The 26,847-nt window shown below is 39.4% G+C and overlaps 1 protein-coding gene across 2 annotated transcripts in view; it reads right to left on the bottom strand.

Annotated features, from left to right (window-relative positions):
* The window catches only part of LOC125283109 (ral guanine nucleotide dissociation stimulator-like), a 107,588-nt gene that overhangs the window by 34,750 nt on the left and 45,991 nt on the right, over positions 1–26,847 (bottom strand). For both annotated transcript variants that reach the window (XR_008959417.1, XR_008959418.1), the window contains exons 4-6: positions 13,753–13,810; positions 1,702–1,879; positions 803–913 (exon numbers count right to left, since the gene is read on the bottom strand). The gene's annotated coding sequence lies outside the window, so the exon portion shown is untranslated. The remainder of the gene's footprint in view (positions 1–802; positions 914–1,701; positions 1,880–13,752; positions 13,811–26,847) is intronic.

Genomic DNA, 26,847 nt, shown 5'->3' with positions numbered 1-26,847 from the left:
CCATGTCTATGTGAGGAAGCCTCCATAAAAATCCCAGTAGCAGGGGTTTCAGGGAGCTTCCAGGTGAGTGAACATATCCATGTACCGGGAGGGTGACAGCTCCACAGGAACAGACATTCCTGTGCTAGGGACCCTCCCAGACTGTACCCCTTGTGTCTCTGCATCTGGCTATTCATCTGTATCCTTTATCATATCCTTTAATAAGCTGGTCAATGAAAACAAATGTTTCCCAGAGTTCCCTGAGCCACTCTAGCAAATCAGTCAAAGCTGAGGAGGAGTTGTGGGAACCTCTGATTTATACTCAAGTTGTTCAGAAGCTGTGGGTAACCTGGGGCCCTCCTACTTGTGACTCGCACCTCAATGTGATGGAACAGTCTCATGGGACTGAGCCCTTCACCTGTGGGATCTGATGCCATCTCAAGGCAGACAGCGTCAAAGCTGAGTTAAACCACAGGACATCCAGCTGGTGTTGCAGAGTTATCTGGTGAGGGGAAAACCCAAACATTTACTCACCGTAAGTGCTAGAAGCAAAGTGCTCTCTGTGAATGTGGTAATACTACGAAAGTGATGGACAACTGAATTTTTTTCCTTTACATACACACTCACACAAAATAGTATGTATGCGAGGTCTTTGCTGATGTGAACTGACACATATTCTATTTCTAGCAAAGTATCACAAAGAATCACCTCAAGGAAAAATCAAAGATACAAAATATGGATAAGCAGGAAGAAAAGAAGCAATGTCTTCTCTTTCTCATCAAGAGTAAGACCATTACTGAATTATCCATGATTCTGCTCTTACCTGAATAACCATATATTTCAACAGTATCTGAAGAAAAAAGCCTGTTTGGTCCTCAGTGATCTTTTCCCCTCATATGGCTGGCAGGAGAGGAGTGATTTCTTCTGGATATATCTTTGCAGCAGAGTGGGGAAAAAAAGGAGAGCTCTTTCACCAAAGTTAAAAGGACTTTTTAAAAATGGCCACTATTAAAATACATCTGCTGCTCCATTGGAACCTGCTCACACTGTACTCCAGCCACTGTGCATGAAGGGCTTCCAAATATGGTACCAATGTCCATGACGCCCCCTCTCCCTCTCTTTCAAATTCTGCTTTGGTCAGCCTAAGATCAAGTACCTGTCAATGGGCAATAAAGTGATATGCATTAATAAATCAGTGGCCCTAACTGCCAAGTTTCTTGAAAACTCACAGGACTCAAATGGCTGCCATTAATACTCCCAGGAGGCCACTATTGTCCTTCCATGAATGCTGCAGGAAAATATAGAGCTGGCCAGAAAGAGCCTGGGTGAGCAGACGAATGTCCACTCATGAAACAGTCATGATGAGGACAATAAACAGTAGTTTAGGATGGTGGATTTAAATCTCATTAACAGCCACGAAAACACTCCAGACACACCATGTGTTTCTACTTCTTGCTATTGCCAACATCTGTCCCCTCCCTTCCATTCCTGTATCCACCACTTCAGTAAATTTCTCCTGTCATCATTTCATATAAAATAGGCTCTGATTCTTCCAATTCTAATGTCCATAAGACTTTACTGTGAATATGAGCAGGGAGTAATTCCTTCTTTGAACCCATCTATGAAATAAAGACTTCTATTCAGGAAAATGGCAAACTGAGGAATTCCTCAATGTAACTTCAAGAGTCATTTCAACCTGTGAGGTCTGCTAATGCTCCTCACCATGAGCCACACTAGGGTTAGGACTGATGAGTGTCTCCAGCGTACAGGGCCCTCTGGATGACATGATCGCTGGGAAACCAGGCACGAGGAAGGCAAAAATCAGCACCTGCTCTTCTGCACAGTGTGTCTGAAGTGCTTGAAGCCACAGAAGAAACAGCCTGATTCCTTCACATCTTATCTAAAAACAAAATTAAAAGTGACAAAATTAAACACTTACTTGGTTATGCAGAGATGCACTGCAATGCAGATACAGTTCTGAGAAAGAAAAACTAGAAGTTAAATGTACTGTTAAATTCCTGCACCAAGTTCTTAGTAACAAGGAAGCAGGCATGCTGCAAGAAGCACAAGGATTAAGAGCTTGGGGTCTGGACCCACAGTGCCTGGGCTTGAATTCAGGCTCTGCTGCTTGCTGGCTTAGCTGTGGCCAGTGGAGAACCACTGAACAACTTCCCTGTGCATTAGTCTCCCCCTCTGTAAAATAGGGATGATAACGGAATTTACCACAAAGCACTTGTACAGGGTTAAGTGAGTTACAACAGTGCCTGTATCATCAACAGTCGGTTATCCTCAAAAACAATGCAAAGATAATTTTCCTCCAAATTCACACTGTGCTTTGAATAGGGTTTATGTCATATCACTACAATATTCACATGTATAATGCAGTGTCCTTGAAAAATCTTAGAGCTAAATAAAACCTTGAAGACCTGGTTCAATGGGACAGGGCAGCTCTCCATTTCCCTGCCTCATGTCCCTACTCTGCTCTCTCCAACAGCTTCCCTGGGCTCTGAATGACCAGTATGACTTGGTGGAATACATCAATACAGGCACATGTGCCCTTTGTCCTCCTCTACACTTACTTTCAGCTCCATCCCATTCTTAGAATTTATAAACACAGGTAAGAACTTCCGTTTCTGGATTTCTAAATGGCTGAAAGGATAACACCAATAAAAGAAATTAAATAAGGAGAAAAGATGAAAAACATGTCAGATGAAGCTGAAAGATGCAGTGAGCTCCAAATGTAGGCAGGTGAGGGACTGGCTGATCTCCTCTCAACTACACCAGGGTGGTGCAGATTCCTCAAGAGGAAGTGTTTAAGCCAAACATGAGGCTCTGCAGGAAAGCCAAAGGAAGAAGGGGAGGGGAGGGGAGGGGAGGGGAGGGGAGGGGAGGGGAGGGAAAGGGAGGAGAGGGAAGGAAAAGGAAAAGGAGAAGGAAAAGGAAAAGGAAAAGGAAAAGGAAAAAAGCAGGCTTGGCTGGCTCCCCATAGAAGTCAAATACACTGAGACAGACACCCTGTCTGGAGACAGTTCTACCCCATCAACAGTGGATTCCAGGACACACTCTCAGACATGCCCATGGACACACCACTGCTGTGTACAAAACTTTAGGACCACTCACACCCATCCCCCTTCCCCAAGCAGGCAAAATAAGTGGTGACATTGCTGAATACAAGAGATAAAAAAATGACACGGCTCTATGTATCTCTAACCAAATCATATTAAATTTAACAGGAGGAAAGTTTCTACAAAATTCTATTACGTTGCCAACTTTTTATGTTACCTGTATTTGAGTTAACAAAATGTAAATAAGGCCAATAATAAACATGAGGTCACAACCTGATAAGTTTTAACTATAAGACTATTAATTGAAATAGGAGGGATAAAATATGGAATCTATTGTGAAGCTAAGAATAGTTCACCTCCCTTTTTCAACATGTAAGAAATAGTTAACATCAAATTTAAGTGGCTATGAGTGTTTAAATAAGTATAAAACAAAAAATATTTGAACTTATCAAAGGTACACACAGAACCACAAGGGAATAACCTCCCATAAAATATGTATTTCTGGCTGGCTTCTTTTGCCATTTATGTTTTAGGGTCATCTTATCTAGCATCGAATAGTATAAAAGGTATGTTCATTTTAAAATGAGCCAATGTTAACCTAAAGTACAAGATCAATGTGCTGCAAAGAGGTAAACATTCTACAGGAAGGCTTTGCTGCTCTTTTCCCCAACAAGGGTTCTCAAAACCAGCAAAAATTCTTCAGAGACAACTATAGTTTTAACAAGATTACTGGGGTGAAAAGAATCCAGCACATGAACGCAGAAGCTCGGAGAGGAACTCCAACCCCTTCCCTTTCCTGATGATAAAAGTGGAGCAGTTAGCGCCTTGAAAATGGTTCCCTGACTATACACAGCAAAATAAAAATTAGAACTCCAAATTCCAAACCCTGAATCCCAAGCCCTGTTCTCTGAATAATATTTAAAATGTCTATCACAGTAAGTTATGAGATAAGAACAAAAACTCTAACAATATTTGCCATATAATTTTCAATTTAAAATAAAAAGTAAGTTGAGTGGTTTTTAAAGATCTTTTTTTTCCCCTCAAAATGGACTACTTTTGTCACTTTGTGGCACTGATAAATTTAAGAGTGATGCAAAATGCCATTGCACATTCACCTAAAATAAATACTTTAATAGAATTTCCAGTGTGTAGAAGCTTCTTTAAAGTTGAGCCTGAAAGTTCAAAACCGAGTTAGAAATAAAGTACATAAACTTATACCATACACACAAAAAAACTCAAAATGGATTAAGATATATTTTAAAAGATTAGTTTTAGAAAGAAAATATATACTTGTGACAAAAGATACAATTTTTAAAAAATAAAAGAAAGATGACCTTCAGAAAAAAAGCAATGTCATAGGAGAGAGATATCTTTAAGATGAAAGTACTTTAAGTATGAACCTCTTCAAAACTCTTAAAAGAGTCAAAATGATTCATATTAAAGTAACATACATGCCCGCCATGGAATATGTGTAAATATCTCATCATGCATAAAATAAATGATTTTTTAAATCTCTAAAGTTAAAAATAAAACTAATGCTCACAGAACATTTTTACGAGAACATTTTGTAAATATTCAAAACAGCACATTTCTTTCCTTGTGGTGACAATCACATTTATGGGTTCAGTCCTCTAACGGAACTCTGGTCACTGTCAAGGAGAAGGAATCAAAGTTTACTCAGAACTACACCAGTCAACTGCAAAAACTTTGGTGCTGCATCCCACTTCAACTACAAAAGTCTCTCTTACGAGGACAGAAACATATTACCTATCATCCTATAAATGTGTTCATGTCTTAGTATGGAGATGGCTTTGCAACCCAACTAAATAGCAGATGTAGGCTCTAAATGGGATCTTAACCTTAAAGAAGGAAGTAATTTTTAAAAATGAAAATATATTGGAAGTTAGGCAAGAGAACATGTCCTCCTAAATTTTTCTGGGAAAAAAGAACTATTTAGATCTCCTCATGAGAAGTTTTATGGAATAATTAAAACTTGGACATCAAACCATATTTTCCCCACCAATGTATTTTAAAGAGATTTTCCAACAAGAAACAGAACCAGTCTCGACAAATTGCTACAGATCATCTTTATGTGGATAGATACATGCATGTTAGATAAATGCATACAATTTTCTAACTCTTGTGCCATTTATAATACTGAGGCTTAGTGGAAACCCACCATTGTTATGACCATAGTACAGCACTAAATTACCAATGGTTTGTAAATGAGTAAGGGAAGTTAAAGTGCCCTCCTCCCTCTACTTCTCCGGTCACCAAACCACCTCCAGTAATTTTTGGTCTAGAGCCAGCACTTACTGGGCTAAGCTCTCTCACAGCGACAGTTCAATTGCCTGTCCTCATGGGACTGTTTTACCCCATACCTCTCCTTAACCTGGGGCCATGTTCATCCATTCTTTGACAAAGTCCGGTGTGCCTTAGTTTAATACTGTCTCCAGTATGCCTATGAGGACCTCCTGTGGTTGGCACTGTCAACAGACACTACACTCCTCAAGAGATTTGAGATAAATTCTGCACACACAGCTCTCTTTCCGGACATCTGGCAAATCCATCATCTTGCAACACATTCTTGGAAACACTTTCTCCTGGTCATTGTGCATGAGCACTGGGGCTCGTCAGCCCTTTCTCTTCTTTGACTAGGTCCACAGTTTTAACTTTTACGTTTGGCCTACACACAGCTGCCTATATCCACTCATTTCTACATGGAGAGAAAAAAAAAACTTATAGAAATGACAGCCTTTACAAAGAGACATACAGACTGTCTGACCCATATTTGCCAATAGTCCCTGACTTTTTTTGAAATTCACCTAATTTGTTAGAGCAGCAATAGAAAATAAATACATACGTATTTGATCTATCCCATCTTGTTGTATTCAGAAACTCCTGAATGTGTGAAACAGTACAGGTTGGCAGGTACAAGCCAGAGTCAGAAGTCAGACTGCTAGGGTTGAACTGATTCTATGAACTTCTAACTTCTATTGGCTAACTTTGATTGTATTTTATAAATATTCTTTGAATATTTATATTCAAATAAACATTTGAGTCTTATTGCTTTTCAGGAGGGCTGGGTCTAGGACAAGAAGAGTGAGGGGTCTGCACAAGATTTAAGGGGACACCAAAACTCAGTAATCAAAGTAAGTAATATTTTAATACGATACTTTCTAAAAATCAAAATTAATGCAAAAAAATCCATGATGAACATTATTAAAGTTTAAATAAGTACCAGTGTTCAGCTAAGCCATACTGAAGCTTAAGGTAAAAGGAAAAATGTGTACCACTATAGATATGTTTTTATGTATTTTTAATGTTTTTTTCCAGAACATTTAAACATTGAAAAAACAAAATCTCAATATTAAACAATCAAAAAAGATTGAAACTCATCATTAGCTTAAATATTTTGTTTATAACACAGAATGCATTATAATTTTACTTTCCTGGCTTTAATGGAACAAATTCAGCAACATTTTCAAAATCTTCGCTTAGCTTACTTTTAGTTCTAAGAACTGCAATGCTTGACAATTTCTCTTGACAAAGTAACAATCTTTTAGATATCTTTTTAAGGCCACTAGTTCACAAAGATAGTTCTAATCTAATTTTAGCATTATAAAATGGATTCTTATTTGGTTTTAATTTTTAAAAAACTCTCTCTGTATCATGCCTCAAGCCAATTAATAAGCAAAGGCAGTATATCACACCAGGAAAGGTACAAGAACACGGAGAAACCCCCTTTGGGGTGCTGGCATGCAAGGTGTGCTGAAAGTTGCCAGTTGAGCAGGAACACAGAAATTTCTGGCACTACAGTATCTACAATAAGCACTCGGGAGCAGCAGTCCACTGGAGGAATCTGAAATTAATCTCAAAGGGAATCAAGGACCTAAATGTGACTCAAAGTAACTATAGAATTTCTACAAGAAAACATAGAAGATCTTTGTGATCTCGGCTTAGGCAAAGATTCCTTAGACGGGACACCAAAGGCACGATCCACAATAGAAAAACTGATAAACTGGACTTTATAAACATTTTTAAAACTTTACTCTTTGAAGGACACAACTAAGGGAATGAAAAGACAGGTCAGAGATGGGGAGAAAAGATTTCCAAGTCACATATTTGACAAAGAACTTAAATCTGGAATATATAAGGAACTTCCAAAATTCAATAGTAAGAACACAAACAACTCAATTAAAAAAAATGTTCAAATGATGAATGGATAAAGGAGATGTGGTTCGTATCTACGATGGAATATTACTCAGCCATCAGAAAGGATGAATACCCACCATTTGCATCGACATGGATGGAACTGGAGAGGATTATGCTAAGTGAGATAAGTCAAGCAGAGAAAGACAATTATCATATGGTTTTACTCATATGTGGGACATGAGGAATAGCTCAGAGGACCACAAGGGAAGGGAGGGAAAACTGAATGGGAAAAAATTAGAGAGGAGACAAACCACGAGAGACTCTGGACTCCGGGAACCAAACTGAGGGTTACAGAAGGGAGGGGGTGGGGAATGGGGTAACCGGGTGAAGGGTATGAAGGAGGGCGCCTGTGGTGATGAGCACTGGGTGGTATATGCAACTAATGAATCGCCAAACACTACATCAAAAACTAACGATGGCTAATTGAACCTAATAAAAATTAATAAATAAAAGTTTTCATAAAAAAAGTCCCATCAATTCAAACATACACACTGCCAAAGACATACAGTTGGCAAATAGCACATGAAAGATGCTCAAGATCATTAGTCATTAGAGAAATGCAAATTAAAACCACAATAACATACCACTACCACTAAAATAAAAAGACTGATCACACTAAGTGTCAATGAGAATGTAAAGTAACTACAATAACTACAATAACTCTCATACTGCTGGTGAGAATATCAGCCACTATGGGAAGAGTCTGGCAGTTAAACATATGACTCGATATGATTCAGCCATTCCATTCTCAAGAGTCAGGAAAGCACATGTATACATAAAGACTTGTACACAAATGTCGCAGTGGCTTTGTTTATATTCAAATACTAGAAGCAGCCCAAATGCCTATCAACAAGTGACTGGATACACAAACTATGGTGTATCTATACAACGGAACACTATACTAAACAGAAATGAACTATTAATATATGCACCAACACAGAAGAATCTCAAAATAATTATATTGAGTAAAAGAAGCCAAACAAAGAAGAGTACACACTGCACGATTCTATTTCTGTAAGATTCTAGAAAATCGAATTAATCTATAACAACAAAAAGTAGATCAGTGGTGACCTGGAGACTGGGCAGGGAGGTGGGAAAAGGGCATGAGAAAATCACTGAGAATGATGGCTATGTTCAGTATCTTGATTGTCATAATGATTTCACATTCTCTTGATTGTCATAATGTTAGGTAAAAACCTATGTCAAAACTTCTCAAAATTAACATTACCTACACATAATAGTTTATTGTATGTCAATTATACTCCCCAAAAAGAACTGCTTTTTTAAAAAGGAAAACACAGAGGAGGTGGCCGGCAAGTAACTAAATGAAACATCAGAAGGACAGAGGTTGTGCTCAGATACAGGTCTGCATGATGAAAAGGGGGCAGAAGATAAAGTCAGGAAACCATGGAGGGTGAGCAGTCGAGGAGCTGATGGGTAACTTGGCATGAAGGCAAAGGACTTGGAGACAGCAAAGCCATTAAAAAAAAAAAAAAAAAGGCAACTAAGCCGAAGATCAGAAAACATGGTGGCAACGAGGAAGGACAAGTTCTAGTCAAGGGAGAAGTTTCTACAGAGGGGGTAGTGGATGAGGTCTGGAATGGGCCTTGGAGAAAAGAAAGACCATGATCTCGCCCCCACAGGCCTGAGGGAGACAAAGAAGCCTGAGAGAAAAGCCAGGGTTCAAAGAGCCGAGGAGGTGAAATCAAGAGGCTGAGGCTCTAGGGCTGTGGCTTAACCCAGTAAGAGGATTTCCAGAGGACTGAGTACAAAGTGGGAAGGAGGGCAAGAAATGCAGGGTAATGATGATGAAAGCACCCCAGAGAGGACCCTGGGAAGACACCAAGTGGGTCAAAGGGGCACTAGGCTCAGCCATCACCTGGTAGACAACAAAGGCATGCAGGGTCCCCGTAGTTCAGCCTGGCCGAGATGCATCTCTGGGGGAGTCCTAGTGTAAAGTGCACAGAAGACCCTGTTCCCTCAGGAAGAGGGGGCTGTGGTGTGTCCTGACTATGAGGGACCCAGGGAGGGCTGTCGGGCTCAGGCTCCCCAGCAGTAGTTAGAGCTCAGTGAGCTGTAGAAACTTTGACAAAGAAGGCTGCTCAGAGGTTGTGCTCACATCCCAAGCACTGTCAGGCCACTGGGTAGCCCCAGACATAACACGAGGGATACTCTTACAAAGTCATCAACAAATCTGCAGTGTATTATGCATTGGTTTTTATATTATGTATCAGAAGAACCTGGCTGAGCAAACTAGATGAATAACGACTCCTATAAAAAACACATATGAGGTACTCTGTGAACCTTCCATTTGAGCCCACTCCTTTAAACTCAAGGGCTATTTATTTTGAAGATTTTTGATAGAAAACATCTCTAGTACAAAACAAATCCTTCCACCCACAGCAAACATTTACCGCATACAGGCATAGCACTGAACACTGAACGGGACAGGAAATGTGCTTCCTAGAGACTCATGAGCAGTAAACCCTCTTAAAGCAAACCCATATAACTTGAATCCTGTACTGATGATGCATGGGCACATGAAAGGGGGCCAGAGCCTGTCCCTGCACCAAATATTCTTGGTTTACTGATGTGCCATTCTTTATCATCTCCTCACATCCTATCAGCTCTCATTATTACAGAGATAAGGCTTCAAGTGCCCACCCTTGTCCACCATGATGTATTGGACTAAAATTGACTTTAGGAAAATGTTCCCATTCATAATGAGTCATGGGAACTTACAAACAGTTGAGTAGCAGGTTGGCAGACATCATGGTTGGTGAGTGTTCTGTCAGTCACCTCCCTGATCTTCCTACCCTCTAAACCTCACTTGAAGCAGTATCTCTAGATACCTGGAATAATGAACAGTGTTCATTTCACATGACAACACTGAGAGTCCAAACAGGCTTCCTCATTCAATGGCTTATATATAGCAAGGAGCCAGCCTTTACATCCTTACGCATAGAGAAACTTATAGACTACTTTCTCCCTCTAAAAACAGTTTAGAGAGAAACAGAACCTCTCTCTTTGCTACTGACAAAACAAGATCGCAGGATAAGAAACTGACTTCAAATGGACTTCACACTGTGGCAGTTGATGCTTCAAATTCACTTCTTTCTCTGTATAAGCCTGGCTATCTGATAGGTCTGAGAACTTTTAAGACTTGCAGAATATAGGACTTGCTCTTATTTTAGGTTTCTATACTTAGGGACATTATTTGTAGTGTGTGGCAGGAAGTATACCAAAGCAGTGGTGTGTGAACCCAGCTTCAAGGTTCTAACTCAGTATTCCAGAGTAACTTGGCCACTACCAGCCATGGTAACATTTAATTAAGTAGTTTATACAGTAGTGGTCTTCAGATTAGGTAAGAAATATTAGATATCTAGAATATAAGAGATCTAAAATGAGGGATACTAGGTATGTAGAATGCCTGGAATTGACTAGTGAAAAGCTTCCTGTCCTACCCTCAAGAGGTTTCGAGGAAGTCAAGAAGATACCGATGCTATGGAAATATTGAACGCACATTCCTTCCTTTTGAAATCTGGTGTTTCCTTATAGTCTCAGTTTTTATAACTAACTTGGTCAAGACCTTGAGTGACAAAATGGTAGCCATTTTAACAAATCCAAATAAACTGAGAAGAATGCAAGAGAACGAGGTCAAGAAAATGTGTAGAACTGCTCATCCACAATCCCTTATCAGCAATTTCAAAATCCAAGAAGCTATGAAAACAAAAGCTTTTTGTGTGTAATTCACTAGTGGACAGGACCTGATCTGCATCTGAACTCATGTGGTGGCAACACCCGACTAACCTGAGGTTATTTTGGATTTAGTTATCCCACTGATGCTGAATATTCATATCTTAGGCTACAGAAACAAGAATTCTCTTGGTTACAGGGTGCTGTCCAGTCCCCTGGGCTGTTACATATAGACATCAACATTGCGTTAATGTTTCTTGAACATTAATATACCACACTGCTATTCTAAAATCTGAAAAATTCTGATTCCAAAGTAGATTCAGCCTGAAGATCATAATAAAAGGTCTGGAGACCTAACCACCAACTTCTACCCAGTTTGATAAATCATGCAAAAATACATTTATCTGAAAAGAGCCTGTTTGATTCAAGTATTAAGCATATAAGCATCAAAATAAGGATGATTTTATATGCAAGTGCTCATACTTTAACATTCTTTTTTTTTCTTTTAAGATTTTATTTATTTATTTGACAGAGAGACAGCCAGCCAGAGAGGGAACACAAGCAGGGGGAGTGGGAGAGGATGAAGGAGGCCCTCAACAGGGAGCCTGATGTGGGGCTGGATCCCAGGACCCTGGGATCATGCCCTGAGCCGAAGGCAGACATTTCACGACTGAGCCATCCAGGCGCCCCTTATACGTCAACATTCTAAAACATGACTCATTCTGACCTTGTTACACAGACGCTTATTCCATACACTAGATAAACTCGCTTATTCTACACACTAAACTAGATAAACAGCACCTGTTCTTATGCTGGCTTAGGAGACTAGTACTCTGCAATCCCAATTCAAGAGTCACTGTTCTCAGTCAGACACTATTAAACTGGGTAAAAAGCTAACTGTACCTGCAATCGTAACCAGTCCATGTGGTAATAGTAGCCAGAATTAAGGTGATACCATACACCACCTACTAGATGCATAAAGTTTCACAACACAAAGAGCAAATGAGTTTCTACACCCATTCCTAGTAAGTTTATTCAGGCTGAGGGGGGCTATTAAGCTTCAGACATTTTAAAATACTCTCTGTAGAAAATGAGTAGGGTTTTCATACATACGATATAAACAGAATGAACGGATTATATCTAGCACAAATAAAAAGGTCTGCATGCAGTTATTTCTCATTTTCATCTGTTTCTCCTACACCACGGAGTGTTACAAATCCCTATGATTCCCCTTCAGATTATACTTACCATTTCATTTTTTTTTTTAAGATTTTATTTATTTATGTGACAGAGAAACAGCCAGAGAGAGAGGGAACACAGCAGGGGAGTGGGAGAGGAAGAAGCAGGCTCCCAGGGGAGGAGCCCGATGTGGGACTCGATCCCTGAACTCCAGGATAACTCCCTGAGCTGAAGACAGACGCTTAACCACTGTGTTACCCAGGCGCCCCTACCATTTCATTTTTAAGTTTTTACTTTAAATACACAATGTCGAAGTAGCAATTAACAGAAATGCTACTGATAATGCTAAAATTTAAAGGGAAACCTTCTTTGTGTATTTGAAAGATTTAAAGACCAAGGCATCTACCTTCACGTAATGATATCATCATTCAGTTAAGTAGATGTATTTATTATATATATTTCACTAAACAGTTCAGTTTCTATAAGGGTCAGTTATATTTTTCATATAAATAGTACTAAATTAAATTTGGGATTCTGAATTTTGAAATATCCACTGAATGTGCCATGTTCTTTCATGTCCCATGTCTTTCACAGATCGATCTCCCATCTAGGAAACCCTTTCCACACTCCTATTTCAAGGCTCAGGTAGAGATTACCTCTCTTGAAGCCTTCCTCAAGTCCTCTGAATAGAACTGCTCGACTTTCTTCATTGCTACCATTACACTTTTCATAGTGACAATTATACTGTAATTATTTTTTTTTCTCACCTATCCCCCACCCTGGCAATCAGCTTATACAATACAAGCATGGTGAGATATTCTTTGCTTCTGCCCCAGGACTTTGTTTCTCTCTCAAGAGGTATTTGAATGAATGAATGAATGAATGAATGATCAGAGAGTTAAGATCCCATTATAAGGTTATGTTCTCCCAAATATGATCATCTGGCAAGGAGGAAAAAGGGAGGAACTGTCAGTCTTCAAAGGCAGAAAGACCAAACCAGACACTCTCTAAACAAAAAGTTGGAGTCACAGTCAGTAGCACAAATTACACTAGTTGTGCCATGAATATTAAATTGAGAGGAAACACTGTTCGATGTCAAGAGCTGCACAGAAAGGGCAGCCGTGGTAACTTGGCTATATTTCAAGTTCCCTCCTGCTGCCACACCCTAAAGCATTCAAACAGAGTAACTCTGCATCAATGATAAAATCTTGAAGAACAAGATATTTTTGTAAGGAAAAAATGAAAAATTACTTAAAAATACTCTGGATCAAATGTTTCTCAAACAATTTTGTGCACAAGAGTCCCCTGGAGCTCTTGTTAAAAATGCAGCCATGATTTGGTAGGTCTGGCATGGGCCTGACATTCTGCATTTTCTAGCTCTCAGGTGAGGCTGATGCTGCTGGTCTATGAAGCGTCCTTTTTAAGGAGCACCTGTGGCAAGATAGATATTCTGTTTTCCTCCAACGTCCGGGTTGGACTTGTCTTACTTTTAACCAGCATACCCTTCTTACCATCCCTTGTTATAACCTAATCTTGATGGTGCTAATTATAGAAAACATTTTGAAAATTCGACTGGAAGAAATCTATATCACTTTAAAAATCTTTAAATTGTTCTTACCTATACTCTGGTAATGCCATCGAAAGAAAATTCGTTCAGGTAGAAATTGCAGTATTTTCTATAAAACAAATTTAAAAATTGTTAAGATATAAAGAGAAAATAAACTACACATTTCATGACAGTGCTGTGTGTGTGTGTATTTCAGAAAAGAAAAAAAAAACTATTTCTAATAACATAAATAGTGCACTTGATCCTGTAGCCCATGGGACAGTGTCTTTTACTTGTCCCAAGCAATCTTCCTTCCCTGAGTGCCTTAAAGGCATCACTGTCCCATGTTTAATTCCTCCTAAAAGAAAACAAGAAAAAGAAGGAAAAAACCCCTAAAAGGATCATTTTATCTTAATTGAATCATAGCCATTGCTTAAGTTCATATTAAAGTAATAATTTCTCAAATGCCAGATTCCCCGGTTTCTGCTTTTTCACCTTCCACTTCCCCATTCCATTATCATCATTATTAGTCTCTGGACAAGGACCAGAGTCGGAAGAAAGATGAACAACAAGGAGGATAAGATCATGAGCACATGGATGAACAACGAAATGAAATTGCTGCCAAGAATTTCTTGAAAATAATAGCTAAAAATAAGGTTAGGATTGCAGTTAGGAATTCTACCCCCTTCACCCCACACATTGGAAGATACAATAAAGAATGAACGTACGATGCACAAGAGTATTTGGCTAATAAAAGCAGCTTTTCAAAAAAAAAAAACCCAAATACCTTTTTTTTTTTCCCCACTCTAAGTTTATTTTTAGTCAAGTCACTCTTGGGTCATAAGATTCTTTGTATTTTATCTGCACCTACCTTTTTAAGAAGTGTAGAAATCCAAAAACTGATCAAAATATATTTCTTGGTATTGATAACGCATCACTATTTTACCATGAAAAATCCTCATTCTAGGTTTATCTAGGCTAATACTCTAGCCTAGATTGAAAGATGAAGGTAAAAATGTATATCCAGCTCTCCTGAATAAGTATATTTCCAGGCAGCTAAGACCCTGCCTCCTCCATTTGAGCCAGCCCGAGGTTTTGCTTTGTTTTCATTTTCTTGTCTTAACGTTCCCCTGGGTCAGTGACATATACCTGTATTACTTCATTTGTTCTCATTTGACAACAATGAACGGGTAAGAACATCCACTGAGAAAAAGCATGATAGGTAAACTTCCATCAGAAGTGAGTGACTTTAAAAGGCAGACTCCTTGCTTGGCCTGGATGTTTCTCCACCCACAGCCTTGTGCTGATGGCCTCGCCTCACCATCCCTCTCACTGCAAGCGCCACCTCCCCACAGAGGCCTCTCTGGGCCTTCTTTCTCGGCACCACCTCACCACTGCTCTGATGCTTTCTCTACCACCTGTTCTGCCATCTTCCTAGCCCTAACCCCTAGCTGAAGTGATCTTCACATTCACTCATTTGAAGGCGGTATTCCCTCCCCCAGAGTAGAAGACCCACAAGAACAAGGACGCCTCTGTCTTTTCTCGGAAGTGTCCCCAACCAAGTGCATGGTTGGCACATAGCATGTGCTCAAATAAATACTCAGCAGAAGAATTATGCATGCTTTTTACTTGCAGAACTGTTTTGAGATTTACAAGTATCCTAATCTTTGCCTTGGTCCTCTGTTCACGTTAACATAAAATGTACCTGGGTCTTTCCTTACCACATGTCATTGACTTAACGGTATTTACATTAAAATACATTAAAATGGGTGGGCATTTTTTAAACCCTAAACTTAGTAAGGAAAACCCAAACAAACAAATAAAAAAATAAATAAATAAAAGCTGTATAACTTAAAAGAACTAATTTTTCAATATTTTGCAAACATAATAAAATATAAATGTATTTAGTTATGGCCTTTCTTATAAATTCTTCATAGCACACATCTACACAGATGAAAATGCTATCTAAACTAGATTGAAGACTATTTCTGATTATATATATTAAAAGCAGTATGTGGCTGATCACGTGCTGACAATCACAGGAGTTCTCTCCTACATTTCCACTTCAGACTTCCTCTAGAACATGCTGGCTCAGCATCTCATAAGCCCATAACTCTAAAGGGTATCTTATATCTTCTTTTACTACGTGTTAACGCTGACATACACTCAAACACACTTATATACACACAATGGGCACATGTATATCATACCCCATTTAGTGAAAAATACCTACACACTTGATACCAAGCTTGGTATTTGAAATGTAGAAATAAAATAAATATAAATAAACTATTTAGTTCTTCCTTTTAAGGGTTTCGTGATTAATGGGCAAGAGAGATGATAAAGAAAATATCATTCAGGAAAAAAAAATGCTGACAGAAATTTCTCTGAGCGGCTGCAGAGGTGAGGGGGAGAGCACCTCATCTCAGTAGAAGCTTCACAGAATGGTTCCAGGAAAAAAGGACACTTGAGCTGAGACTTACAGAATTAATTAAATTAGCCTCGTGGAGAACAGGAACAAAAGGAAGAGCATGTGTGAAGGCCAAGAGGCAAAGACAGCCTGGGACCTGAAAGGAACAGCAGCAGCAAGAGAGCCCACTTGGCTGGCAGGTAGGTAAGGAGGGGAGAAGGGCCTGGAGAGGCAGGTGACGCTATGATCTCATGGAGCACTGTGCATTCACTGAACGGGTTCCAGCTGGACGGGAATTGAAGACGGCTGAGAAGAAAGGCAGAGATATCAATGAAGAGGCAACGGCAGCATTTCAGAGGAGGAATGAAGTGGCCTGGACAGAGGTCAGCAAGATAAAGAGGAGAAGCATATAATAGTGATATGTAGTAGGCAAAACTGTCAAATCGGTAGTCAGAGTACTTGTGGTGAATGGAGGACTCAAGAATAACTCCCCAGCAGCTCAGCAAATGGCAATACTTCTATCTAAGATATCAAATCTAGAAGGAATCCCAGAACTGAAGCACGTCAAGTTTGGTTCTGGACATCCTGGAAATGGAGGTGTCAATGGACTTCTTCAAGGAAATGTTCTAGACAATTAGATATATGGGCCTGGAGGGCAGAAGCAGGATTTGGATGGTAACAGGATATAGGTAGCAGCTGAACATGTGTGTGTATAAGATCCCTCTGAGAGAGCTTAAAAGGAGATAAAACGAAACTCTAGAGATATCCGTGCACTGAAGTTCTCCAAAGACAATAAGGATGAAGAAGGAAGGGGCGCCTGGGTGGCTCAGTCGGTTAAGCATCTGCCTTCGGCTCAGCTCATAATCACAGGGTCCTGGGATCGAGCGCACCATCGGGCTCCCTGCTGAGTGGGGAGTCTGCTTCTCTCTCTCCCTCTGCTGCTATCCCTGCTTGTGCTCGCTCTCTCTCTCAAATAAATAAATAAAATCTTTTTTTTTTAAAGAAGGAAGAAGGAAGAGCAGAAGCTGGAGACAAATATGCACAGGTCAAAGAAGAAAATTTGAATAACCCAGGTGTTTGCACGTTTATTTGTCTCAGAGATTAAAAATACTCATTACTATTTATATATATACTTAGTTAGAAAAAGTTAAAAGATGCTGGAAAATATAAGAAAACTGATGTAAATGAAAATATAAGAAAAGTGACTTCAGTATTAAATCAAGAGAACTCAGCATTATCTGCTGCCTGAAGAACCCATAACCTTTGTCAGTCAGACATCAACCACCAGGCAGGATCGATCAATCTATAAATTGTGCAGAGACAAATAAATGGCTTTTTTGGGGGAAAAATCAAGTGGTCTTCACCTTGCAATATACACCAACATGTGTATTAGATGAGTAATACACAAAAGGAAGTAAGGTTAAAACCAGGTTATGTTGTAAGTACCATTATGGTAAAAGGGAATCAGAAGAAGTAAAAATAAGTACGTTCTCTATGGAATATTTTAATAAGAACCCACGCGAGCACTGTCCTAGCAACAGAATGTACAGCTCAACATGCCCATGAGCTGCAGACAAGGACACAGACAGGACTATAGGACCGAGAGAGCTGTCTACAAGTTGTGGGAAAACATCACAAGCAAAGAGAAAATCAATGACTCTGGACCTGAGAATAAGGACCAGAGTCTCAGCAGTCAGGCTGCTGCTGACCACATGAGCAACTCTAGCACCGAGAAAAAGCACGGCCTGGAGATGGCCTAGGAGGTTTCCAGACTGAAGGGAGGCCTCCATTCACATCTAAGTTTTATGGTTCTAACTCATACTTCCCTTCACTGAAAAATTTATTACAGAGGCTAGTTCGGTATGTTTGATAACAGATGAATAATGATCATTGCAGGCTGAGTTCTCTGAGGATAGACACTGTGGTGGAGTTAGGAGTGCCCTGGTTTACTGTAAAGGAACATCTGTGGAAGGGAAATGAGGAAGTAGGAGTGGCCAGGGAGCCTCAGACCACCATACAGAGCTAAAAGTCTCTGCCAGCTTAGCAGAAGCACCACAGCAAAGATGATGCATTAGAGGGGTCTGGTGTGCCTGAAAATGACTAGGTCCTTGTACCACCACCTTGCTCAGTCAATGGCTGGGGATGAGAAGAGGTAATTGTGGCTGGAGAGCTGAAGGCACTGACAGCCTCGGGCTGCCAGCTAACCCTGCTCCTTGCAGTTCCGTAGCAAATTCTTTCTTGAAGGGCGATGTGAGCAGCACATCTCTCTGCCACAATAATCTTCCAATGATTAATTAGAATATTTCCAACATATTAAGAGCCTGAAGTACTAAGAGCAGTGCACCCTACTCCAGGGACACCGTCTCTGCTGACATTGTTTCTTGACAATGAGCTGTTGCCTCATGTTGACTGAAGCCTAAGCCCCTTGAGTCCTTCCAGGCCTTCTTCTGCTTCCGACTTTGTAGTTCACTCTTCCTGAGTGAATGGCACGGCAATGACTCAGTATCCTGCTTTCTCATGCATTCTCCACCAAGGGCACTGGGCACCCCAGCTGCATTCCGGGATCTTGTTTTGATCCCATCCAGCCACTTGAAATTAAAACAGCGTATAGAAGATGCTGAGAGAATTACTCTACGGATTCAGGATAGATTTGATATTGGACTAGATGAATGCTTGGCAGCATGCCCACTGTTCTTCAGACCTTTACTTTAGTCAGGAAACCAATTTGGCACTGAATCATGCTTTTCAGCTTTCCAAAATACTTATCTGTCTCCTTGATTTGGGTTTATTTTCTTAATGTGCAATAGAGAAAAATGTCTTTTTAATACAAAGAAAACTAAAGAACATAGCAAGATGACGTGTATCTACACACCTGCATACTGTCAGTCACCACTCGTAGTCTGCAACTTGTTCTGAGGTCAGGCCTATCATCATCACCACTTCTAGATAAAAGTTTTCTTATTTATAAAATGGATGGACTTTAAAGACACTCAAAAATAAACTCAATAAGGTTTGAATATGAAACACCACGTTTGTAGTCTGAGCTACTAAAAACATTCCCAAATGGACAGAACAAATTGATACAACTCAAAGGTTGAAACGTCACCCACGCTCATGCTTCTTTGTGTACCCAAATATTGCAAGGACCATTTTTTATTCGTTAAAGTCTCTGAAGGCTATAAAAATAAAGCCCCACACGACCATCTGTGTCTAACTGCTAAGCCTGTCCCTCAGAAAGTCCCAGATGAAGCCTACCTTTGCTGAAGCAAACACATCGTGCCATTTCTACTGCAGCCGATATTCTAAGCTACACTACTGGGAATGCCACATAAAGCTATTGACATCTTGTTTGTAGTTTCTCTGGAGAGTAAAATTTAAAAAATTTTCAAGAAAGCCACACAGTGTGAATATTACTTTTCCGAAAAACACATGGCTCTGTTGAATGCTCAGTGCTCAGCTGCATCTATATGGTAATCCATTATAGCACACTTGAAATCAAAATTAGGTATTACTACTGATCAGCACATCAGGGAATCTGTCATTCTTTTAACTGATTATCCATAGTTCTTTTTTTCTTCAGAACCTACTGCATGACCACAAATAATGTGAAATGTAAGCTGGAGTTTATACAAGATGCTATAGTGTACTTTAAAACTGCTGATCTTCGTTGAATTTGTGTGGGAAACATTTTTTTCCCAAATTATTACCAGATGATTGCAACATATCGCAGTCGATTCACACTTGATTTCAATTCCACTTAGAAAGGTAGGACGATGAAGAATGAGGACAAGATTACATCCTAACTCATGTGAGGTCATCTACCAAAACAATGGCCAGCTAAACTTGTTATGTCCAGAAGTAGGGAGCATGGGGTACAACTCTCCCTGAAACTAGCCAAATGACATAGGGTGCAAGGTAAAGGAAGTGCTGACAAGGGAAAAAATAGGGAGTTTGGTTTACAAGAACATTAAGTCTTAGTTACTTGACCTTTGGAGTAATAAAAGGTCAGAAAACTTCTGACAACTGGGCAGTTGGGTTTAAAGGAAACACGATGAGTACCTGAGCCACAAGGACAGTGTGGTTTCAGACAGACTCACAGCAGAAGGAGGCTGGAAGCACGGATGCTTCCAGGTAGACCTACAGAGAGGGCAACTTGTTCTTCAGCTGTCATGGGCCTAGCCACGCATCTCCTACTAACAATGACTCGACCCTCCGGTGTGGACAAAATATCTGCATTGAACTCTGGATGTCAACACTTGTTTGAGGACCTAAAATTTAAGAGAAAGGGGCTAAAATAAGGAACTGCATAATGTGAAATATAAGATGACTATGTTTTTAGCGAAAAAGGTAGTGCTTTTCTTCATATATGGCAATCCCTTCCAGAACAGTACAGTACCCATCTAATGACTAGCCATGCTGTTACTGAGCGAGGAAAGCACAGCTCCACCTTGTTACATCCTCTTCAGTCTTTAAGACCAAACTGAACCATTACCTCTTCAGAAGGGTCCACTTCAACCAAACCTCTCACCACACCCCTCACCAGCATGCTTGCTAGCTAGATGGACACAGGGCCCACCCCACTGCTAGGTGCTACATTTCTTGAGAGAAGGGACCCTCTATTAGCCATCTTGTATCCCCAACTCCAAGAACAGTACCTGGCACCTCATGTTTCCTAATAAGAACTTCACGCACAATGAGATGAATGAGTGGGAAATGAAAAAGAGGAAGACAACAGGAATTCTAATTTTAGTTCACGTGTATAGGCAGACATAAGGAAATGCCCCAGTTTAGGGAAGGTGCTCACACTCTAACATGGTGGAAACACAGAACCTGACAAGTAGGTACTTGATAAAGAACTGAGCGTGGAATTGTGCTTCCAAACATTACAGTAAACCGTAATGCTTGATTTAGATCATCACTTAAGAGGCAATACTTTCCTCGTTTAAGGTAAAAATGAATGAATGAAAACACTTCAAAAGAGAGACTAAAATACAGGACAAAGACACCTAAAGGAAAAATGTAATATAATAAAAATGGAGGGACCTCTAATTTCTCCCTCCTATATTTTAGAAACCAACCAATATTAAAATGTTGAAAACCACATTAAGCAATTAAAACCCAGAAAGGGTAAAGGATCCCATCTAAGCCAAAACACTTTGAGAAATCACTGCTTAAAGCACAGACGAAATTGCAAGGAGTCAGGAGGGGCAGGGGTGGTTCCCCTCCCATGAAAGCAGAACATATCCAGAATATGTAGCAAAGGAGGAGACCGTCCTAGAGAGAAATGGAGATTCCTCCTTCTGAAAGAGATTTGCTGAAATAAGGTAATTTTTTTAAAAGAATTTCTGAGTCATGTTCTTAAAAGATCCAAGAGGACACTGAATCTTTTTTAAGATCTGGAAAAATAAAGAAAATGGTGATGCACAAATAAGTTACATGCTGAAATCAGAAAATATTACATGGAGATAAAAACAGAGAAGGGGGAATAAACCATGAGAGACTATGGACTCTGGGAAACAAACTGAGGGATTCAGAGGGGAGGGGGGTGGGAGAATGAGGTAGGCTGGTGATGGGTATTAAGAAGGGCACGTATTGCATGGTGCACTGGGTGTTATACGCAAGTAATGAATCATGGAACTTTACTCAAAAACTAGGGATGTACTGTATGGTGACTAACACAATATAATTGAAAAAATTATTTAAAAAAAAAACACAGAAAGCATGAATCTCTAGTCTGCCACAAAGTCCCCCACTGTAACCCTGTGGATCACAAGGCCTCGTTGGAACTAAAGAGGTTGAACAGAGATAAATACCCAGATATAGCATGTTTAAAGTTGTAAATTCTATATATAACTAAAAATCCTACACAAATCTACAAAAGCAGAATATCTATGAAGGAACAAAAATCAGGTTAATAGTCCTTTTCTCTGCAACATTAAGCTCCAGAAGACAGTGTGGTCAATGGCTCACTGTAGGCTAAGCCAAGTAGAATGGGCACCAGAATACCACCCATATGGAGAACTGAAGTCCCAAAGTAGACCAGGTCCTTAGATAACAATCAGTACATGATAAAGAGAGCTAGACTAAACTATAGCTATTTTAAAAAGCAAACAAAATTCAAAATTTTGAGGAAAAAAAAAGATTATGATTCAGAAAGTAGATAGCCAGATTTATATGTTTGAATCTAAAAGAAAGCTATTCTAGAGCTGGAAGTATAGCAGCCACATATCTTCCTTCCTTGACATATGAAACAAATTCATATTCCAGCAAATACAGAGATTAATTAAACAATCCAAATACAAAGGTGTGAAGGTCTAAACCCTGTGACAGGGAGCTATATTTATATAATAGGAGTTAAGATGGTTATGAAAACTAGAGTAAATCCCCAAAATGATTAACCTAAGAGAAATAACATTCTAAAAATATTATAGGAAAACAATCCGGATACAAAATACTTAAAATAGCTGAGAAGTGAGAAGTACAAAAAATATATGGGATTAAAGTAAAAGCATGGGACTATCATCAAGTACTGCTTTACTCTTGATATGAATAATTGGAAGAAAAAAGTTCCAAATGGTACTTTGCTAATTTAAAGATAATTATTAATAGCACAGAGGATCATGGGGAAGGAAGAGAAAGCTGAATGGGAAGAAATCAGAGACAAAGACAAACCATGAGAGATTCTTGACTCTAGGAAACAAACTGAGGGTTGTGGAAAGGGACTGGGGCGAGGGCATGGGGTAACTGGGTGATGGGCATTAAGGAGGGCACGTAATGTGATGAACACTGGGTGTTATACACAACTAATGAATCACTGAACATTACATCAAAAACTAGTGATGTGCTGTATATTGGCTAACTGAATTTAAATTATAAATAAGTAAATAAATTGGCATTCTAAAAAATATTACTAAAGATAATTATTTGAATGATAGAAAATAGAAAGTATATTTTCCAAATCACAAAGTACATTCCATAAAGTGAAAGTGACCTCTCCCTCAACAGACAAAAGTAGAAAAAAACCCCAAAATGTTGATTATCACACATAAAACATCATAAATACAAATAGGTTAAATTCCTCTACCAAAGACCAAGTCATTCAGAAGTGGCTTTCAAACACAGAAAGATTAACAATAAAGCACAGAAAATGATCTATCAGGTGTGCATGGGCACAAACACACAGCAAAGTAGTATCAATAGCAAGTGAAAAGGCTTTAAGGGGAACAAAGGGAATCATTTCAAATAGATTAAAAATGTGGGGAAAAAGACAGTCTCTTCAATAAATGGTGCTGGGAAAATTGGACAGCTACATGCAAAGAAATGAAACTTGACCACTCTCTCACACCATACACAAAGATAAACTCCAAATGGATGAAAGACCTTGATGTGAGACAGGAACCCATCAAAATCCTAGAGGAGAACATAGGCAGCAACCTCTTTAACAACGGCCACAGCAACTTTTTCATGACACATCTCCAAAGGCAAGAGAAACAAAAGAAAAAAATGAACTTGTGGGACTTCATCAAGATAAAAAGCTTCTGCACAGCCAAGGAAACAGTCAAAAAAACTAAGAGGAAGCCCACGGAATGGGAGAAGATATTTGTAAATGACACTACAGATAAAAGACTAGTATCCAAGATCTACAAAGAACTTCTCAAACTCAATACACATGAAACAAATAATCAAATCAAAAAATGGGCAGAAGAGATGAACAGACACTTTTCCAATGAAGACATACAAATGGATAACAGACACATGAAAAATGCTCAAAATCATTAGCCATCAGAGAAACTCAAATCAAAACCACATTGAGATACCACCTTACGCCAGTTAAAATTGGAAAAAACAGACAAGGCAGGAAGGAACAAACGTTGGAGAGGATGTGGAGAAAGGGGATCCCTCTTACACTGTTGGTGGCAATGCAAGCTGGTACAGCCACTCTGGAAAACAGTGTGGAGATCCCTTAAAAAGTTAAAAATTGAGCTACCCTATGATCCAGCAATTGCACTACTGGGTATTTACCCCAAAGATACAGACGGAGTGAAGAGAAGGGCCATATGCACCCCAATGTTCATAGCAACATTGTCAACAATAGACAAATTGTGGAAGGAGCCAAGATGTCCTTCAACAGATGCCTGGATGAAGAAGATGTGCTCCATATATACAATGGAATATTACTCAGCCATCAAAAAGAACGATTTCACAACATTTGCAGCAACATGGACAGGACTGGAGGAGATAATGCTAAGTGAAATAAGTCAAGCAGGAAAGACAATTATCATATGGTTTCACTCATTTATGGAACATAAGAAGTAGGAAGATCAGCAGGAGAAGAAAGGGAAGAATGAAGGGGTGGGAAAAAAAAGGGAGAAGGAACCATGACAGACTATGGACTCTGGGAAACAAACTGAGGGCTTCAGAGGGGAGGGGTGGGGGAATGGGATAGGCTGGTGATGGTTATTAAGGAGGGCACGTATTGCATAGTGCACTGGGTGTTATACGCAACTAATGAATCATGGAACTTTACATCAAAAACTTGGGATGTACTGTTTGGTGACTAACATAACATAATAAAAAAAATTTCTAAAAATTAGATTAAAAATGTAATTCACAAGTTAGTGATAATACAAACCTTTAGGCAACCAATAACACAGCATGAAAGTAAAATTAAAAAGTACATGAAAATAGGGGCGCCTGGGTAGCGCAGTCGTTAAGCGTCTGCCTTCAGCTCAGGGCGTGATCCCGGCATTCCGGGATCGAGTCCCACATCGGGCTCCTCGGCTGGGAGCCTGCTTCTTCCTCTCCCTCTCCCCTGCTGTGTTCCCTCTCTCTCTGGCTGTCTCTCTGTCACATAAATAAATAAAATCTTTAAAAAAAAAACTACATGAAAATAAATGAAATGCAGTACCTTAGGGGAAATATATTTATCATAGGAGATTTTCATGCACTCTACATTTGACAGATAAAAGAGGTCGTACACTGAAATACAACATCTCTGAATACAGTTGAGTGGTTTAATGTACATACAGAGAGACAAAATTTCTCTTCACAGATTCTAACATTTATGAAAATTTACCAAGTTATTTTTCTAAGCCATGTGAATACACCCTCAAAGTAGGAGTTGTACAAGTCACAAGTAAACTCAATGCACTGCATGTCCACCTTGGAGAGTTTAAACTAAAAAAATGTGCAAGTACTTGAGGGATTTTAAAACATTCTTGTGAGCACCAATCAAGTTTAAAAAATATATATATATAATTACAGACTAAAGATTATCAACAATGTGAATGCGGTAGAACAAAAACTGGTAAAAGCTGAAAAAGAGGCAAACCTGTCGAGTTTAATTATCTATATTATCAGAATGAAATAAAAATAAGTTTAGAAATAAGCTTAGAAAAGGTGATTTTAAGGAAAAGAAAAGAAAAGCAAATTTCATAACAACAAAAGCATCTCCAAGTACTGCAAATCACTAAGCTATAGATGAGGATTTGAATTGGTAGTAGTGTAGGTAATTAAAACAAGTTTCCTCTAAATCTACCATTTATTTGACTCATTAATAAGTATTCTTAAGTGCCCTTTTTGTGCCAGGTACCGTGTGAGGGATCAGAGATAAAGCGACATAGGATATTCCTCCTGCTCTAAAAATGATAGCTCTACGGGGGAAAAGGCAAGAGCATCAGGGATCTCAGTACATGCACAAGGAACTGAGTACCACAAGGCACACTTCCAGAGGGAGATCACCTTTGAACTGAATCCTGACGAATACATAGGAGTAAGCTAGGCAGCGGAGGACATTTTAGGCAGACTAAGCAGTAGCAGGAGAAAAACAAAAACCACCTTGCTGCTTTCTTGCCAGTAGAAGCAAAAGTAAGGTGGGTGACAATGGATGGAGAGGCAGGCAGAGGCCAGATCAGGAAGGGCCTTGAACATTTTGGCAGGGAGTTCAGTCTTCATCTGAAAGGCCAAAGGAATCAGAATGACTTATACAAAGAGCCTTCCAGGTGGGTGAGGGAGACAGAAGGGGCAGAAGATCACAGACCAATGGACTAGTTAGTTATCAGGATACTCCAGTAGGAGGGAAGACTGAAGCTCTAAACAAAGGATGGGGTAGTGGGGAAAAGAGGGTATTCAAGAGCACCAGCATGAGATGTACAGAACCATGGAGTGGAGAAAAGTACCATCAAGACTGATCAAAATAGACAGATACAGATAGGAAATCATTTTCATCATACTAAAAATGCAATATTCAAAAACATGGGAAGTGTAGGCACTTGATAAACTGTAAGAGGTTAGTTTTTCACTTTGCCAGAGATCATGCAAAGGTCTAATATCTTTTTAACAAAAATCAAACTGCACTAGACTCTTTATTTCTAATCAGTGACTATCCAGAGACCTTCACAAATCCCCAAATTAGTAGCACAGAATTCTACCCACATTATATGGTTTTGCTCTGAATAAAGCACTTGCTAAAACAAATTCAAGAGGAGCCTTCTTTTCACAAGGATCTTATATGGGAAATCTCAGTCACAAGCAAACATGCCATACTTTTCTGCATTTCACACAAGCTCCTATTTTCTGGCTAAAAACCGTATTTTTCAGGTCTCTTCAATTTTGGTACCAGCACAACCGGTTAACAGTTTTTGCTGTGCTTTTTCTGTTGTTGTTGTTACAAAACAAAACAAAAAAATCACTTCCAAAGAGTTTCCAAGTAAGTAATGAGTAGTGAATTAACAAAGCCTGAGTGAGATGCCACTTTG

The sequence above is a fragment of the Ursus arctos genome, unplaced genomic scaffold, assembly GCF_023065955.2.
Source record: "Ursus arctos isolate Adak ecotype North America unplaced genomic scaffold, UrsArc2.0 scaffold_16, whole genome shotgun sequence".
Lineage (NCBI taxonomy): Eukaryota > Metazoa > Chordata > Mammalia > Carnivora > Ursidae > Ursus > Ursus arctos.
This window is presented reverse-complemented; position numbering and strand designations above follow the sequence as displayed.